The 16,679-nt window shown below is 35.9% G+C and overlaps 1 long non-coding RNA gene across 1 annotated transcript in view; it reads right to left on the reverse strand.

Moving 5' to 3' along the window:
* Positions 1–16,679, reverse strand: part of LOC106901183 — a 43,786-nt gene that overhangs the window by 14,166 nt on the left and 12,941 nt on the right. Inside the window, exon 3 of the long non-coding RNA XR_001414270.1 lies at positions 16,207–16,296. This is a non-coding gene — a long non-coding RNA (uncharacterized LOC106901183). The remainder of the gene's footprint in view (positions 1–16,206; positions 16,297–16,679) is intronic.

Here is a 16,679-nt window from a genome sequence, read left to right on the forward strand (position 1 = left end):
GAATAAACACAGTTGAAAGTGAGAGTAAATTTGTAATTTAAAATATCCTACAATTTTTATATGCTCATAAATGTCAATCAGAACTAGAACAAGAACAAACGTCAATCAGAACTAGAACATCTTGTTCAGACATATTTTAGAAATATTTTCTCTGAAATGGAAAGTCCAGATAATTCCTGGCTCATTTGTGTGCTTGTATTGTGGTAGCACTCAAAAGTAAACAGCTTTCTACACAAGCAGAAAATCTGGAAAGATTTGGTCTTGCACGGTAGCGTTTAGATCTTAAGACAGAATCCTGGGAAAATACTCGTGATCGTAGCAAAAAGAAAAGACTAAAAGGAGCACAGGAAAATAAATAATCTTGTTCTGAGCATAAATATTATTTTGAGAACTATGATCAGGTTGAATGTCACAGAATATTTGATTTTATAATCCAGGTAATATTTTCTGCTTCACTTAGAATCATCACGACAACCAGATCGATCATCTTTTGGTAAGATCTTTTAGAATAAGTAAGAAAAGAGTTTTTGAAGCACGGGAGACAATGTGAGAAAACATGTTTCTCATCCAAATTGTTTGAATTTTCTTAATTCTAACCAGAAATTCTGTTTAGCTGGCACTGATTTTTGACATACACATATCTCTGAAGGCCAGGATACTTCCCAAACACCTTCAGATTTCTCATGTGAGCAGACTAGGCCCACAGAGTCCATCAAGTAGGAAAGTAGGAAAGACTTTCACCCAAACTTATATTTTTGCTTTTAAAGGTACAAAAAAGCTGTGAAAGATTTAAGGGCAACCAAACAGTGCTCACGATCACCCCCAGGTAAAGCAAATCAGAGACTCATGGAATGCTAGGGTTTGGAAAGCACCTCTAGAGAACATCTAGTATTTATGCATGTTCTAAAGAGGACAGGAGAAAGTTCATCAGGTGACATGGATAGAGTCCACAGACTACCCAACAGTTAAGTAGCATGGGATTGGCAAAAAATGTAGTCTTTAAGGTACCCTGACACTTGTCCCACACAGAACTGTAGACAGAGGCAAACTGTTTTGCAACTCAATATGTATAGAATCATTTTATGCATCAAGAAATGGAATTTCTTTTGTGCTTAAAAGAAAATTAGTCAAACTTGATGGTCTATATGAATCTTAGTGAGCTACGGGAAGGGAAAGATAGGAAGATTGCTGATAGTAATAATGAGGATAATCACAACAGTGATGATAACTGTAATGATAGGGATAGTAGAAATTTAAACAAAATTGGAGATGGGAACATCCAGTACTATCACTAGCATTTCTTTTGCAAATTCCTCTGAAGGTTGTAAATCTGGCATACACGCTGGCACAAGTTTTTATTCATGTCCTTTGTCTTTGTTGTGAGTGGTACTTTCGGATATAGAAAGGAGAGATCAGGAGGGAATTATTCAGGAGCAAATGTGTCAATGGAAAGGAAACTATTTTGAAACAGAAAGCAGATTACACGTCAAACAGAAATGTGCCAATCTGCAAATAAATACAGAGGGAAGTCCAACAGGTGCCATGACTCCAAATCTTTTTATGTTTCTCATCTGCATAAATTATGTGGACAGGGGAACCAGCTGCAAATATGTTAAGTTTACTGAAACACAATACTAGAGGGAATACTAAATACCAAGCAGTTATCAAGGATACAGAAGAGAGATTTTGGATTTTCTTTGTAGAGTAATTGCACAACACATGTTAAATCAACTTATGGTTCAAACAGAGGCTGGGATAAAGAAAAGATTTTAAAAGCAGGCATAGGAAAAGAGAAGAAATAGACCTTAAATATGTTGAAATTTTATACAGGAAAAAAAATAAAAAAGAAGCCCACAAAAAGAAACAAAGAGAGAAAATTTAGAACTATTGGCTCCAGAAGTAGATTTCATGGTCCTGGGAATTACAACAGTGATTAGAGAGACTTTATTCACATTCATTCATATAACTATATTGTGGATATGAGAGTAGGAGAATTTCTTTATTTGTAAAATAGAAAAATGTGGACTGTTCGTAGAAACTGTTTAAAGAATCTTAATTTGCAGATCACTGAGAGGCTTGGTTATTGAATTTATTCTCATTTCCTCACACTGTTGCAGATAAACCAGTAGGTACTGATAAGAATGGATTCTGTGCCAGTAACTTCAGTGGGAGATTTTGGCTAAAATAATCTTTCGAATTTTCAATACCCTCTTGTAAATCCCATTGAAAAATAGTAATGGAATTGCTTATGCAAAAAGAAAAAGAGACGTGTGCGCACACATACACACATACACAAATGAATATGTGGGTTTATTCTGCTTAATTCTGTATTCACAGCACATAACAGTAACTAGTTATAGTAATTTCCTTTTTCTATTTCTTAAGTATGAAGCACATACTCTTTATGTTGAAATTAATTAGTTATAATTGTTAGACTTTTCCACCCTTGTGAGAATATGATTTTAATCATAATTTTTTAAAAATTGAAGGGGGAAATAATTGTAGGTAATGTTCCAACCATAATATGATGACAAAGTGTTTGTTGTATTCTCTTTATAACTTACTCTCAGAAAACAGATAACAGTCCATAGTTATAGTTTGTAAATTCAGTTACTAATTTAACAAAGATGACCCTAGGCTGTGTTTTGTTATGGAAAAGCTCATGTTTAAACTTTACTACTGCCATCTATTGAAGAAGTGGGAGCTACAGTAGAAAAATTAAAATTTAATCATAAGAAAGCACTTTAATTTTTATTGCAAATTGCAAAAATATGATTTTAATGATACCCACTTGTAGTAAATGGAATTGATTAGTGACACATCAAAGATAAATTGAACTAAGACATAATCACAAAGAAATCCAGCTTGGAACACATTTCTGTAGGTCATCTGGTCCAAACCCACTTCTCCCCCACAAAGCAGTACCAGTTTCAAAGTTGAATCCAAATTCAAAGTTAGATCAGGTTGCTCTGGATCCTATCCAAATGAGTTTTGAATTCTATTATATCCACAAGAATACAAATTTTCACAGCTGCTCTGGAGAACCTGTTCCCATGTTCGAAATTGTGAAATTGTGTAATGTTCCCATTGTGAAATTTTCCTAATATCTAGTCAGAATTTCTCTTATTGTGGCTTATGCCAATATCCCTTTGTTGTCTAAAGTAAAAATATCCAGGTCCATTTTTCTCTGCTCAAAAGGACCGTCCAAAACTCAAGAAAAGCTTGTTTTCCACATACATTTTTAGAGAGATCCACTCTATCAAAGTTGTAGTATTTTTTTTTCACTGAAGATTTCTCAGCAGAGAGTGCCATAATACATAGAGAGCATGTTCTTGCCACAAACAAGGCATGGATCTTCCACAAACTGGAAAACCCTAAATATTCTTTCAGTTGTGAAGGAAGACAGAATATGACAATTTCAAAACTAACTGAAGTAAGCTCATATCTATGTTCAAGAAAATGTCTCATCGAAGAAGAAGATACTGAAACTTCAGTAATCCTGAATGAAGAGAATAAAGACTTAATGATGAGAGGAAATCTTGAAACTCTTCACACTGATGCTTGGAGTTCACTTAAGATCTTCTTTGTAGGGAGATGAATGGTAGAAGGCATGGAGACAAGCAGTCCTAAATAGCTTTATAATTTAAAATATTCTAGCAGCAAATCACTGATCTTCTCAATCATTCAGCAGTTCAAATATGTTAATATTCCAAATGTTCAGACTATTATTACAGATAATGACATTTTCCTTAGTGTAAAAGTTCACCTTTTCTCTGAAGAACAAAAAATGAAAGGAAAGAATATCAATTATTTATAGGGAATCCCACAGAAAATGTTCACTACCAAAAAGTCACATTTCTACTAAGAAACAAGTCACATTTCTACTAAGAAACAGTGCAAATCTGTTGGGTGAACAATTTTAAACCAGTCTTATCAGCATTACTGCTATCATATAAGTCCTTTGACTACATACATTTTGAACTGGACAGGAAGTTAAGCTCATTTCTTGTTTAAACAGTTAATTCTTTCCTAATGTCACTGTGTTTTATTGTTATCACCCCTTAGTTATTCTCTTTAGATCTTTGGATATATTATTTTAATATGCAGAATGTGAAATATTTTGGAACAGATATTATTTACAGTTAGAATGGTCAGAAACTCCAGATGTTCATAAACAACAAAAATGAATTTGGTTAGTTGTCTCCTTCATTCCCTGTTATAACTGAGAAATGATTAAACTAATCCAGATGTGTCTATGCCTTTAATTCCATCTGTGTCACAGACAGTAAGGCTATGGTCGTCAATGAATTATTGCATATTAATCTCCAGAGCCTTTGATGTTACGGTTAGTCTGATAGTCTGTTAAAATACACATTTGTTCTCAATCCTTGGAGTAAATCTTGACAATTTAACAAAGCATTTCTTAAACATTCATTAGCAGTGGGAGTTGTTTTCCTCCTGTTAGCTATGTGGCTAGAGTAGTGTTAATTATAGGAAAATATTCTAAAAATTGAGATGAAGAAGCTATGAATTTCAGTCCCAAAGGCACTATAGAAAGGGAAATAAATAAAATCTCTATAACCGCTTGTAGACTTGAAATATATCCTTTCTGCTATTACTTTTTGCTAAGAATATATGGAGATAGTCTACTGTTATCTTTATATTCTCTAATTCTAAAGACCCCGAGCATCTCTGGTGATCTTTAAATTAGACTTTGTTTTATCTTTTGGCTTTTTTTTCCCCTGTGAAAGTTGTTTTCTTAAAAGACAAATGTGTCAGTGTTAGTTTCACTTTACTCATTTTAAATTGCCATTTATTAGATGAATGTGTTTTGTATTCACTACAGTAAGATTTACGTGCACACAGCACGTGAAATGTACACTGTGGTTACCTACAGCTGTTTGGATTTTACTGGTGTAAAATCTAATGAGAGAGGAGCAAGCAGAGTTAATTACTAATTTATATTCTTTCTGGATCAGTTAGAGAAATGGACAAGGACCTAGCAGAACTTATCTGTACATTAACATTATTCAGTACTCAGCACAGCCTAATCAAAATGCTCTCTAACTAATGCAGATGGAAATTTCAAGAAATCACTAAATCTACAGGTTTTTCCCATAAGTGCATTTGAAGCAGTGCAAATAGGTGCCACTTCTTGCTATGGGATGAATCCTTAGATCAAACTTTTGTCACAGGTCAATGAGCAAATCTCAAAAGAGAGTAATATTGCGCAACAGTATATAATTTGGGACTTTCTGAATAGTAGAAGTTCCTTATTTATGACAATATACTCTTCAATAACATTAATAAGAAGTGATGAAACCTTGGTAGCTCACCCTGATCCGGAGGTGCTAGAGATTCACCACTCTCCCTGTGCTCCTTATGTTCAGCAAAGATTTGGGAATTCAGATTTTTCATCTGATTTATGCATGGAAACCGCAGAGTTTTCCAAGTGCTAGTTATATTTGTTTCTTTCCCTGGGAGACAAATCTCAGTGAACTTAGAAGGCCTTTATATTCTAGTGCCCTGATATCTGTATTGGAAGATATTTAAACTACTGACTTGAACTGGTTAAAGAACATGGACCAATAATCATAGAATCATAGAATGGTTAGAATTGGAAGGGACCTTCAAGATCATCTAGTTCCAACCCCCCCTGCCATGGACAGGGACACCTCCCACTAGACCAGGTTGCTCAAAGTCCCACCCAGCCTGGCCTTGAACACCTCCAGGGATGGGGCATCCACAAGTTCTCTGGGCAACCTGGTCCAGTGTCTCAACACCCTGATAGTAGAGAATTTCTTCTTAATATATAGTCTAAATCTCCCCTCTTTCAGTTTAGAACCATTACTCCCTGATAAAGAGTCTCTCCCTATCTCTCCTGTGGGCCCCCTTCAGGTATTGGAAGGCTGCTATAAAGTCTCCCCGGAGCCTTCTCTTCTCCAGGCTGAACAACCCCAGCTCTTCAGCCTGTCCTCATGGGAGAGGTGCTCCATCCCTCTGATCATCTTTGTGGCCTTCCACTGGACCCGTTCCAACAGGTCCTTGTTCTTCCTGTGTTGAGGACTCCAGAGCTGGACACAATACTCCTGGTAGGGTCCCACAAGAGTGGACAACAGGAGCAGATTCACCTCCCCCGACCTGCTGGCCACACTTTTGATGCAGCTGAGGATGTGGTTGGTTTTCTAGGCTGTCAGCACACATTGCCAGCTCATGTTGAGTTTCTCATCCACCACACCCCCAAGTCCTTCTCCTCAGGGTTGCTCTCAATCCATTCTCGCCCAACCTGTATTTGTGCCTGGGATTGCTGTGACCCAGGTGCAGGACCTTGCACTTGTCCTGGTTGAACCCACCTCTCAAGCCTACCCAGGTCCCTCTGGATGGCATCCCATCCCTCCAACATGTCGACCGTGCCACACAGCTTGGTGTCATTGGCAAAGATGCTGAGGGTACACTTAATCTCACTGTCCATGTCTCCAACAAATATGTTAAGTTCCTCATGTACAGTTAAAGTTGTTAAACTCTCCCTGAGGAAAGCCACTGATCACTGTCTTCCACTTGGACATTGAGCTGTTGACCGTAGCCTTTTCAGTGCGGCCATCAAGCCAGTTCTTTATCCACTGAGTGATCCATCCATCAAATCCATGCCTTTCCAATTCTGAGACCAGTATGTCATGTGGGACAGTGTCAATCACTTTTCATAAGTCCAGGTAGATGATGTCTGGTGCTCTCCTCTTATCTACCAATGCTATAGCAACATCATAGAAGGGCACGAAATTTGTTAGGCACGATTTGCCCTTAGTGATGCCATGTTTACTATCATTAATCACCTCCTTATTTTCAATGTGCCTTAGTAGAGATTCCAAGAGGATCTGCTCCATGATTTTGCTGGGCACAGAAATGAGACTGACCGGCCTATAGTTCCCTGGGTCTTCCTTTTTTCCCTTTTCGAAAATGGGGGTTAAATTTCCCCTTTTCAAGTCAGTGGGAACTTCACTGGAGTGCCATGACTCCTCAAATATGATGCGTAGTGGCTTATCAACTTCATCCATCAGACCCGGGGATGCATCCTATCAGGTTCCATGCACTTGTGCATGGGTTCCTCAGATGGCCTCTAATCTGTCCTTTCTCTCTAGATTAATTATCTGGTCCCAGCCATGCTTTTTTTCCCAGTAACAAAGTGTTTCAGCAGTAAATAAAATGCTTCTGTAAGACAGGAAAAAATCTCATTTTAGGCATGTTTATCTAAAGTAACCTTGGTCTGCCAGAGCAATGATCTGTAGGGCACCACACTGTTTGATCTCTTGTTTGAGAAATAATTTCTTATAGCACCCTGTTTGCAGCAAGGGGTAAACTGCTTCCTGGTTTGTTGTGCTAGGAAAATGGTTTCATCTCACAAAAAAAAGGAGTCATTACCTTGTTTTAAATATATGGTTTTATAATAGTATGAAAAAATCAGAATTACAGAGCACAGTTAGGACCTACCAACTGCCCGTGCTCAAATCAGACTTTTAAATTTTTTTTCTCAGAGACTGTGACACACCAAAACTATTTTATAGAAGACCTTGTTATACAATGAAGAAAATTTCTAAAATGCTTTTAAGTAAAATAATAAAGACTTATCAAATCAACAGATACTTTTCTGGCCACAGGATAGCAAGCTTCTATTTCCCTTTAACATTGTTGATCTTCTGTATTGTTGCACTTATTTCCCCTCCCCCCACTTCCATTTGTAAAACAGAGATAATGAGACACAATTTGTGGCCCATTAAACAAGTTTAACTGTTACTGTAAGATGTCAAAGGGGCTTTTTAACTGTTGGGTTTTTTTCAGCTCAACCTTTATTCATCAAACACCTTTGCCAGCCAAAGGTACACCTGATCAAGGAAAAAATGCTAATGTTACTAGAACTTGATCTTAAATCCACTAATGGCATTGTCTGGGCTTCTATTAACTGGAATAGTATGAAATTAATCTCTTAGGAATATCAATCCAAAGCAAATAACTCAAGTATGTCTTTATTTTGTTTCTATCTTCTTAGCTAAATATGGACAACCAAAACAAAATAAAACAAAACAAAATTACTTGTCTATCAATCTGACCATCCATCATTTTGTCCAAACACCTAGCAAATCATGCTCCATTGCATTACTACACTGTCATGTATCTGACTTACATATAATACCGAGAATGAGATTTTTCTCTGAGTTGCATGCTTGATTCATCTTTTGCTTTAGAAGAAAAAAAAAAAAAAAAAAGAAATCAAGAGAGAAAAAGAATTGGATTGCCAGTGCATATACATTTTGACAAATGTTAATTTCTGCATGTAATATAGGTATTTTGAAAGGCAACAAGCTTTTTTTTTTTTTTTTTAAATTTGTCACAAATCCAGAACTCCAACAGAGAGGAAGTAGCATGTAGAGAAATAGAAAGAATGCACTTATTGCTTGTGGTTTTCTATTCTTCATCTTGCTGAGAATATTGTCAGTCTTCTATTTTATGTACTTTCAGACTGATTGCTTTCAGAGCTATTGCCTTTTACACTAGTAGTTTTATACTACAGCATCTATTAGCCGAAGGTATAATACAGTAGGATACTACAGACGATTTTATAGACAGCAGGATTTAGCTTGCTTTTAAAATAAACTTTTAAAAAGATTTGGGGAACAGTTCAATTGATGAGCTCATTTAACACTGATTTACAGAGTCCTTAATATTAAGCATTATTCTCTAAATCTTGATATTTATATTTAGCTTTGAAACTCCTAACTTGCAGTACTTTGGACCCGAAAGCCCTGAGGAAGGGCAAAATTAAAGTGTATTCCTAGGTATTATTGTAGAAATCTCTATAGGGAAGAGATATCAATGTTTTTTCTCTCCCTTTCACGTGTTTAACAGGAATCAAATGGAAAATTTCATATCAGCTTTCCGAATTTTTCTCCATACTTAGCTATTCCCATATTTTCCTTTGCTCACCAGCAGCTTTCAAAAGATATCTTTTCTCCATCCCGTAAAAATTAACAAGGTCCACCTGTTCCCAGAATATAACTGTGCTCTCATAGCTGAAAGTAAGGTGTTGCAGTAACCTAAACCCACGCTTTTTTATAAAGGGTCCCTGAACTACCATTAATTTGCTGTTATGGAGAAAATACTGTTGTCATTACATTAGAAGCTAAAAGGCAGAAGTAATTAGGATCCGATGCTCTGAAAAACAACCATTGTCTGGTTAGATTTCGTTGTCAGTTTAAATAGTCATCACTATTAATAAAAAATTCCTTTAATTTAATTCAACTCATTTAATAAAACTTATGGGAAACTCCTAATATACAAAAAGATACGTGTATTCTTTTGTTCCATCTCTCATAACGAAAATGTAAGCTTCAATGGCTCAATAAAGTTTTTTTAAAGTTTATTAAAAACAGAGTGAAGTGAAGAAACACTTCAAGGGTTTTCATACTTGGTAGCTTTCACTTTGATCAAGAAATAACAGTATTTATGTATTGCCATATTCAGTGCACAATTAAGAACACAAATTTAGGTATGATCTTCACTGGTTTGAATTTGCTCCTCTGTTTGTCATTACTTTTAAAGCTTCAAACACATACAGTGCACATGGTCTCTCGGCACTCAGAGAAGAGACACTGCTCACGTGTTTGTGCGTGCGTATGTGACAGAGGAAGAGAAAAAACATATGAACTGGTAAGACTCCGCCACGTATCCTCTGATCAAGTCCAAAAAAAAAAGCAGAGCTGCAAGCAGAGTTTATCCATTTGCATAATGAAGTAGTTGGAGATGCGTAATAAAGATAACTTGTGTTATGATATTATATCACAGACAGAATAAGTTTAGAATCCATTCATTTATGGGCAGGAGCCTAATATCTGCAAAAACTGCCGATTATAAAACAATTCTGCTTTCTCCTCCCCCTCCCATTCTAACCACATTATATAACATGCACATAAGAAAATCTTGGAGCAATTAAATTACAGACAGAAACCTGTCAGCATGCCATTCACTGTCACTTTTCACCCACCCCAGGCTCTGTACATGCATGACTTTCCCAGTGGCACTTGTTAGGTTACAATTTATATCTCAGACCAAAAGTTGCTTTCCTAATTTTCATGTCCCCTGTCTATAATGCTGTGATTGCTATATTCATTCACCCTCTCTGTCTTACTTTATTTATATACCTTTAGTGTCCAGTTTTAATTGCCCTCAATTACACTTCAAATGTTAGTACCTACAGTTAGACACGATAATTTTGTAGGCTGCTTCCCAGGTCCTTTTCAAAACCAGATTAATTTCAACATCTGCTGACATCTAAGACTGTTGGAGTTCAACACCTACAAAACCCAGGCTTCCCATTGTAGTGCTGACCACTAACAACTGAAATGTGAGTAAGCCTGTTCACAGCTTTCAACTAGAAGTTGAAGAAATGAAAAGAGGAGTTGTACATACCTCCACTAGATAATAAAGTCAGCAAGTGCTGGTAAATTCAAAATAGTAAAAGGACTAAAGATACTGATTTCAAGTGTTAACAGATGACTCATTTAATGTGGAAAATAAAGTATTGTGGAATTATCACTTAGAGGAATTGCTTAGAGTTATGCCAGGAAATAGAAACTTGATACTATGACAAGATGACAAGAGGCCTGTATGAGAACTTGGGTTCAAGGAGTTCAGATTTTGAACTAAGGACACAGGGCTGTTCAATACTGCCCAACTCTGGGTGAAACAGCAGTTTTCTATTAAAACTGAAAATTAAATAAAGACAACTTCTGCAGAGAGCAGAAGAACATAAATGTTGCACCTTGCTTTCCACTTCCTCCCCCTCCACCATCTTGTCATTTGGAAATCACTGCATTCCAGAAGTAAATATCCAGGAAGTTTTTTGCAGACTAATGTTTTGTTCCTCTTATGTAGACTAGCAGAATATCTCTATCTGCTTAATGACTATTTTCCCATACATTATGAATTAGTTTAGTTTGTTGTTATTGTTGGTGTTTGGTTTTGTTTTGATGCAGTGGGTCTGGGTTTTTAAAGGCCTTATTCTGGATGGATGTATTACTTATTATATAGATATATACTACCCAATATAGTACCCAGTGATCTGTCATATATTGTGAAGGTTAAAGCCAATGCAAGTCAAAAAAACTTATCACAGACTCTGTGCTAAATGATTGGGTCTTAAATTAGTCTGTAAGGCTGCATTGAGGGGTCCCTTTAACTTTGAGGAACTCACGAAACCAGCAGATTTTAGATTGACTATAGCAGGAGAAACAAAATTAGTTTGCTAGTTATTCAGAAATGATCAGTAGCAAATGTAAAAGACAAAGAAATACTACATTTTCAGTAGTCCCAAACACCACCAACACTATTACGGGGTTTAGAGAGAGAGACTTGGAAAAGGTAATGCATGTTTATTCAGACCTGGACTTCACATTCACTGAGAGGTTTTCTTTTTGTGTTTCCCAGCTAACAAGCTACCAGAAAGATATGTGTCATTCTGGCTGGAGAGCAATTGCTGAGGCAAGCCCTCCTTCCTCCTCTACTGTCCCAAAAGAGATCTGGGTCTGACTAAAAACTTACATAGGCAGATCCACCCTGGGACTTCATTTGGACATATATTTTCATCCTATCCCTTGCCTAACAAAGGAAATCAGGGTGTACCTCTTCCACCTCAATATAGACCTGGGCAGGGGTAACCATCTCTTCCAGAAGATACAGTGAAATCAGGTAAAAGACTGTTCTCATGTCTAGACAACTACAGCAGAATTTTTTTTCCTGTCTTATTTTCAGGAAAAGATTTTCTTTCTATATTGAGTAGGGTTCAGCCTTCAGTGTACAGCTTCTTCATCTGCCATCACCAATGTTTAATATATTTTATATATATCAATAACCAGTGTTTATTAAAATTTAAGAATAATTTCTATAAAATGCAGGAGTCACAGATGTAGCTCATTGCTGATTCTTAGCTGAGACAATAAAAGATTAACTTTATCCTTTCAAGTGGCAGATGACATGGAATACAGCCTCCATACAACGGTTTGAAAAATATTGTATTAAATGGATTCAGCTGGTAAAAATTAAATTCTAAAAGCAGAAACTGTTATCCTTCAGCTGGATGGATGTACATGAGCTGTAGGACATATCTTTTAAACACAAATTTATATAAGTATGGTCTTTGTGAAAATGTTTCATCCCATCTTAAATTAGGTGAATTTCTGTAAGTTTTACTTCAAAACAAACACTATAGCCCTTTAAAAAGAAAAATTATGGAAGTCAATGAAAAAAATCTGTTTGTTGAGAGCAGGGGGCTGGTGAAAGCTAAGACAACACTGACAGCGTAAGAGCTGTATTAAAACCTTTGAAGCTCTGATCTATAATGAAAATAATGTGTTATACCATTCAAGGAACATTGTGATTCAATCCTTCTAGTCATGTCCTTCAGTCATGTCGCGCTCACATGTCTACATGGGTACTACTTGTACAATGTGCAGTAAACCCAGGTTCAGCTTTGACTGTAAGTGGTCTGCCCTTGCATTTACCAAACAGAAGTACTGCTGTTGAGACATAGATGCACAACACACGAGCAGACAAAAGTGCACAGCTACATAAAAATAGAGTAGTGATAAATCTTACTACAGTCTTTGTCTAGGTGAAGAAAATGGTAAAACTGTACATTTCACCTGTGAGTGAATGAAAGTTAATGAGAATTAAATATATGTGCATATATATATAAAATTTGTCTCAAAAAAATTTGAAAAAAAATATCTTTTTTCTTTTCCTAGTAGTAGTCAAAGATACAATCCCAATACCAAGTGAACTTTCTAAGTAATTTATCTTATCACTTTATTCATATTTGGTTGGTTGGTTGGGTTTTTTTGTTGGTTTTTTTTTTTTTAATTTTATTGATTGTTTGTTTTATGTTGGCACTGTATGGATCATATTTCCTCTAAGAGTATCTCCATGAGTTTAGAAACATGAGTAGGAAATGGAAGATTTTTGGAATACGTCCATCCACGTCCTCCCTTCCATGGGATTCTAGTTAGCAATGATTCAGTTTAAACCTTGACCAACAATCCAGATATGGCCTTAATTTCTCCAAAGTAACTGAAAGTCACTTTTGCACAGTCACACTTGGTTTTCAGTTGATTCATCATCAAATGAGGTATCTTTTAAACTCTGAAACATAGTGCATTATGGGGAGATTATTTAACCAGTGTTATATCATAGATAAGTATGAGATGAGGATAGATGTCATGTTTGGGTGAATCAAACTGCAGCAAAATGGGACGCTTCCAGTCCCTTTCTATGCTAAACATTTCAAGTACTTTAATTAAAACAAACGGATGTGTATCATCAGTTTGGTTTTTCTGCAGCTCTTGCAGCTCTAATCTCCCTTTGACGAAATAAGAATACTGAAACCATATATCTCCTTTTGTTTACCTGGCCTGATGTAAAATACTAAGTGGCGCCATCTGATCCATTGCTTTACTTATAGCAGCTCAAATATTAAGATTTCCGTACAGATTCTGCTTGTTTATACCGTGTGTGACCCAAGTCAGCGTGGTAGAGCTGAATCTGTGTGGTCTGCAGTCTTTCGCTGTTAGGACAGAAAGCAGTAATTTCCTATCTGTTCAATAAAAGGGAATGTAACCTTTCATGTAACTATTATGATCATACATAGGAAGGATAACTATGTCATATTACAGTAACGAAATAGAAGAGTGAATTACTTAAAGCAGTTTTATGCCTTAAAATATAGCTTTACAATACAACGTATGAAACGGTTTTCCTTTTTTTACATAGCACTTTGGTTCTTCATTACACTTTATGGACAGGAGAATGTTTTCAGAGTAACTTCTGTTCACAAAAAATTACTATTTTATACAAGAAGCATAGCCTCAAGTAATGTATACAAACATTGTAGTCTGCTTTCAGGGTATAACTTGCATGGATGAAAAGTTTCTGTTGTTCTTTTAAAAGTCTGGAAATATATTTATTGTAGTGCTCTGACTTCGCATTAGAATAAATACATCTGGGGTTATTAATCTCTTTCCAAGAGTCAGCATCAGGCTTATAGTCACTTGACAACACCACTTTGATATATGACTGCATTATCAGCCTAACATGTTGGTAAAACTTAGCTGTAAATACAGCTCATAAGACTGAAAATAACATAGTTTCTGAACAATATTGCATTTATTTTATCATCTAAGGAAAAAAAAAAGTAATCTCCTGTTCTTTATTTCATTTCCATTATAAGGAAATGTGACTTTTTAACTTTATTTATTTCTGTTATTTGAATAAACCCAAATTACAGGATCTCTGTTTCTCATATAACAGTATAAACACATATCAAAGCATCATAAAATTCTGATAAGGCGGGTCTTTTGCATCATGGACTTTATATCTCAGTAAGTATAAATATGAGACAGTCTTAAACATTGTTCCCAAATGATTACCTCAGTCCCTGAAGAATTGATTCTTTGGCTTTTCCATTTTTTTCTTTTTTTCTGTCCAGTTTAGGTATTCTAAACTTGGATTAGATCTCTAATAGAAATGATGGCATCTGGAAGGTATTTTAGAACAGAAACTTTGCCAAACATCAGAGGAATGCAACATGTGGACAAAGTGTGCTAACTTTGTTTAGCAACAAGGCACTCTAGATACTCTGTAGCATTAAAACTATTAAAACTTCAAGCCATGCTTTGATGTACAGCACTAGGATTCTGATGCAGAGCGTATTCACACTGAATTAATTTCTTATAATAATATTACTGTAGGTATTAGTGTGTATTATAACTTGATGATAACACTTTAAGGAAGGCTTATAGCCTTGAAAGTAAAAAAAAAATACTATAAATTTACATTTTTACTTCTAGATAAAACACAAGCTTGTTTTGGTACACCATTTGAAAATCTAAGAAAGATTTTTTTGTTTGTGTCAAGGACAAACTAGCTATTTTACAGGAATAAAATCTTGAATTTTTTGTTTAGTCATAAAAAAGGTGCATTTTATCAGTCTACTTATCTTTACTCAGAACAGATATTGGAAATAAAAAAGCAATGAGAAATGCATTCAATAAAGTCACATTCTCAGAAATTTGTATATTGCCAGTAAAAACCCAGAAGTGCTTTACTCAGAAGTCCAGTTTGGTCCTTTTTTCCCATGTTGCTTGTCCTTTGAGTTTATTCTGAGTATACCGTACATTACAGTTGTTGCAGACCAGTACATAGGAGGCAACACATGCCTCTCCCCACCTGTGTGCCTGCATAAATCCTCTTGTGAGCCACCCCAGAACCATTTCCAGCCATTCATCAATTAGGCTACAGAAAGTGAGTAGCAGCAGTTGTGCTGAACGGGATAATTAATTGGAACTTTCAGATACCCTGTCACTTATTCACATAGAAACCCCGAGTCACAATGCTCTGCCTTAATGAAAAAGGTATAAGAAAGTTGCTTAGAAAAAGAGCACACACAAGGATCTATACAGGAGGCACTGTTATTAGGTGAGGAAAATAATTAAGTGCTGTCCTGTTAAGAACACCATGGGTTTTTTCGTTCTCTACAACTTTTAATCTCGATTAATTATTTAGCTTTCATGTTCAAATACGAAGGGAGGAGGAGAGGGACTGAAACAGATGAGTACTGAGCCTTTAACAAGTAAGCTTCAAAGGACTCAGGAACTTGTTTCATAAATGGGATAATGACAGGTGGCAAAGGAAATATAATACTGACAAACGTGAAATCATTTCCATTAAAATGAAGAATAGCAAGCATAGGTATCCAATGCACTGAATGAGAAGAGGATTGTAAGCTTTTCTTAAAGAATTAGATGAATTTCCCCCCAGATGCCAAAATTATATAAAAAAAAATAATTAAAAACACATATTGCCATATATTATCTGCTTTGTCTTATTTTGTACTGATACAAAATGTCAGTGATCCTGGTTATATAAACTGATAGATATATGTCTGAATTTATAACCTTATCCTTTCTAAATCAGCATTTTAATCAGAAAATTAAAAGAAAGAAATAATAAAATTCTTGAAGCTTAGGTTTCATTTCTTCAAAGGAGATTCAGGGCAAAATATCTTAACATTTTGCCTAAGTTCAGGTAGAGTCAGAATATAGGAACTGAAGTCTCAGAGACTACTGAAAACATCAGCTAGCTCCTCCCTCTGGGACGCACACTAACCTGAATGAGTAGGTATTGAATTTCTGTCCAGCTTCTGCTCTGTTCACAGATGGGGCACAAGCCTGAACTCCACAGAGGTTTCATTAGGGTCTGCAGCATAGAGAACACTTGATTAATAATAGTTCAAAATGAAGCCCACTGGTGCTCTGAATCCCAGAAAAGTATATCTTTGCAATCAGAGTACATTGGAAGGTTATTATGGATGCTGTTCATCTTTGATGTTGAAGGTAAGACCAAATATAGGGTTCCCAGGACCAGAGTAATATAAAGAGGAGACAGAACTTTTCCAATTTGCTGGGAGAAGATGGGGAAAAAAGCACAAACTATGGCAGTTTTTCCCATTAATCTCTCCAGTCCATGAGAATAGCCCAGGTGTGTGACCGTAAAGTATACCTTGGGGATAAAATATCTGTTAATCATTTCTTTGTGAAATGGAAGAACAGAAGGAAAAAAAAAAAAAAAAAAAAAAAAAA

The sequence above is a fragment of the Calidris pugnax genome, unplaced genomic scaffold (genome assembly GCF_001431845.1).
Source record: "Calidris pugnax isolate Ruff unplaced genomic scaffold, ASM143184v1 scaffold44, whole genome shotgun sequence".
In the NCBI taxonomy this organism is placed as follows: domain Eukaryota; kingdom Metazoa; phylum Chordata; class Aves; order Charadriiformes; family Scolopacidae; genus Calidris; species Calidris pugnax.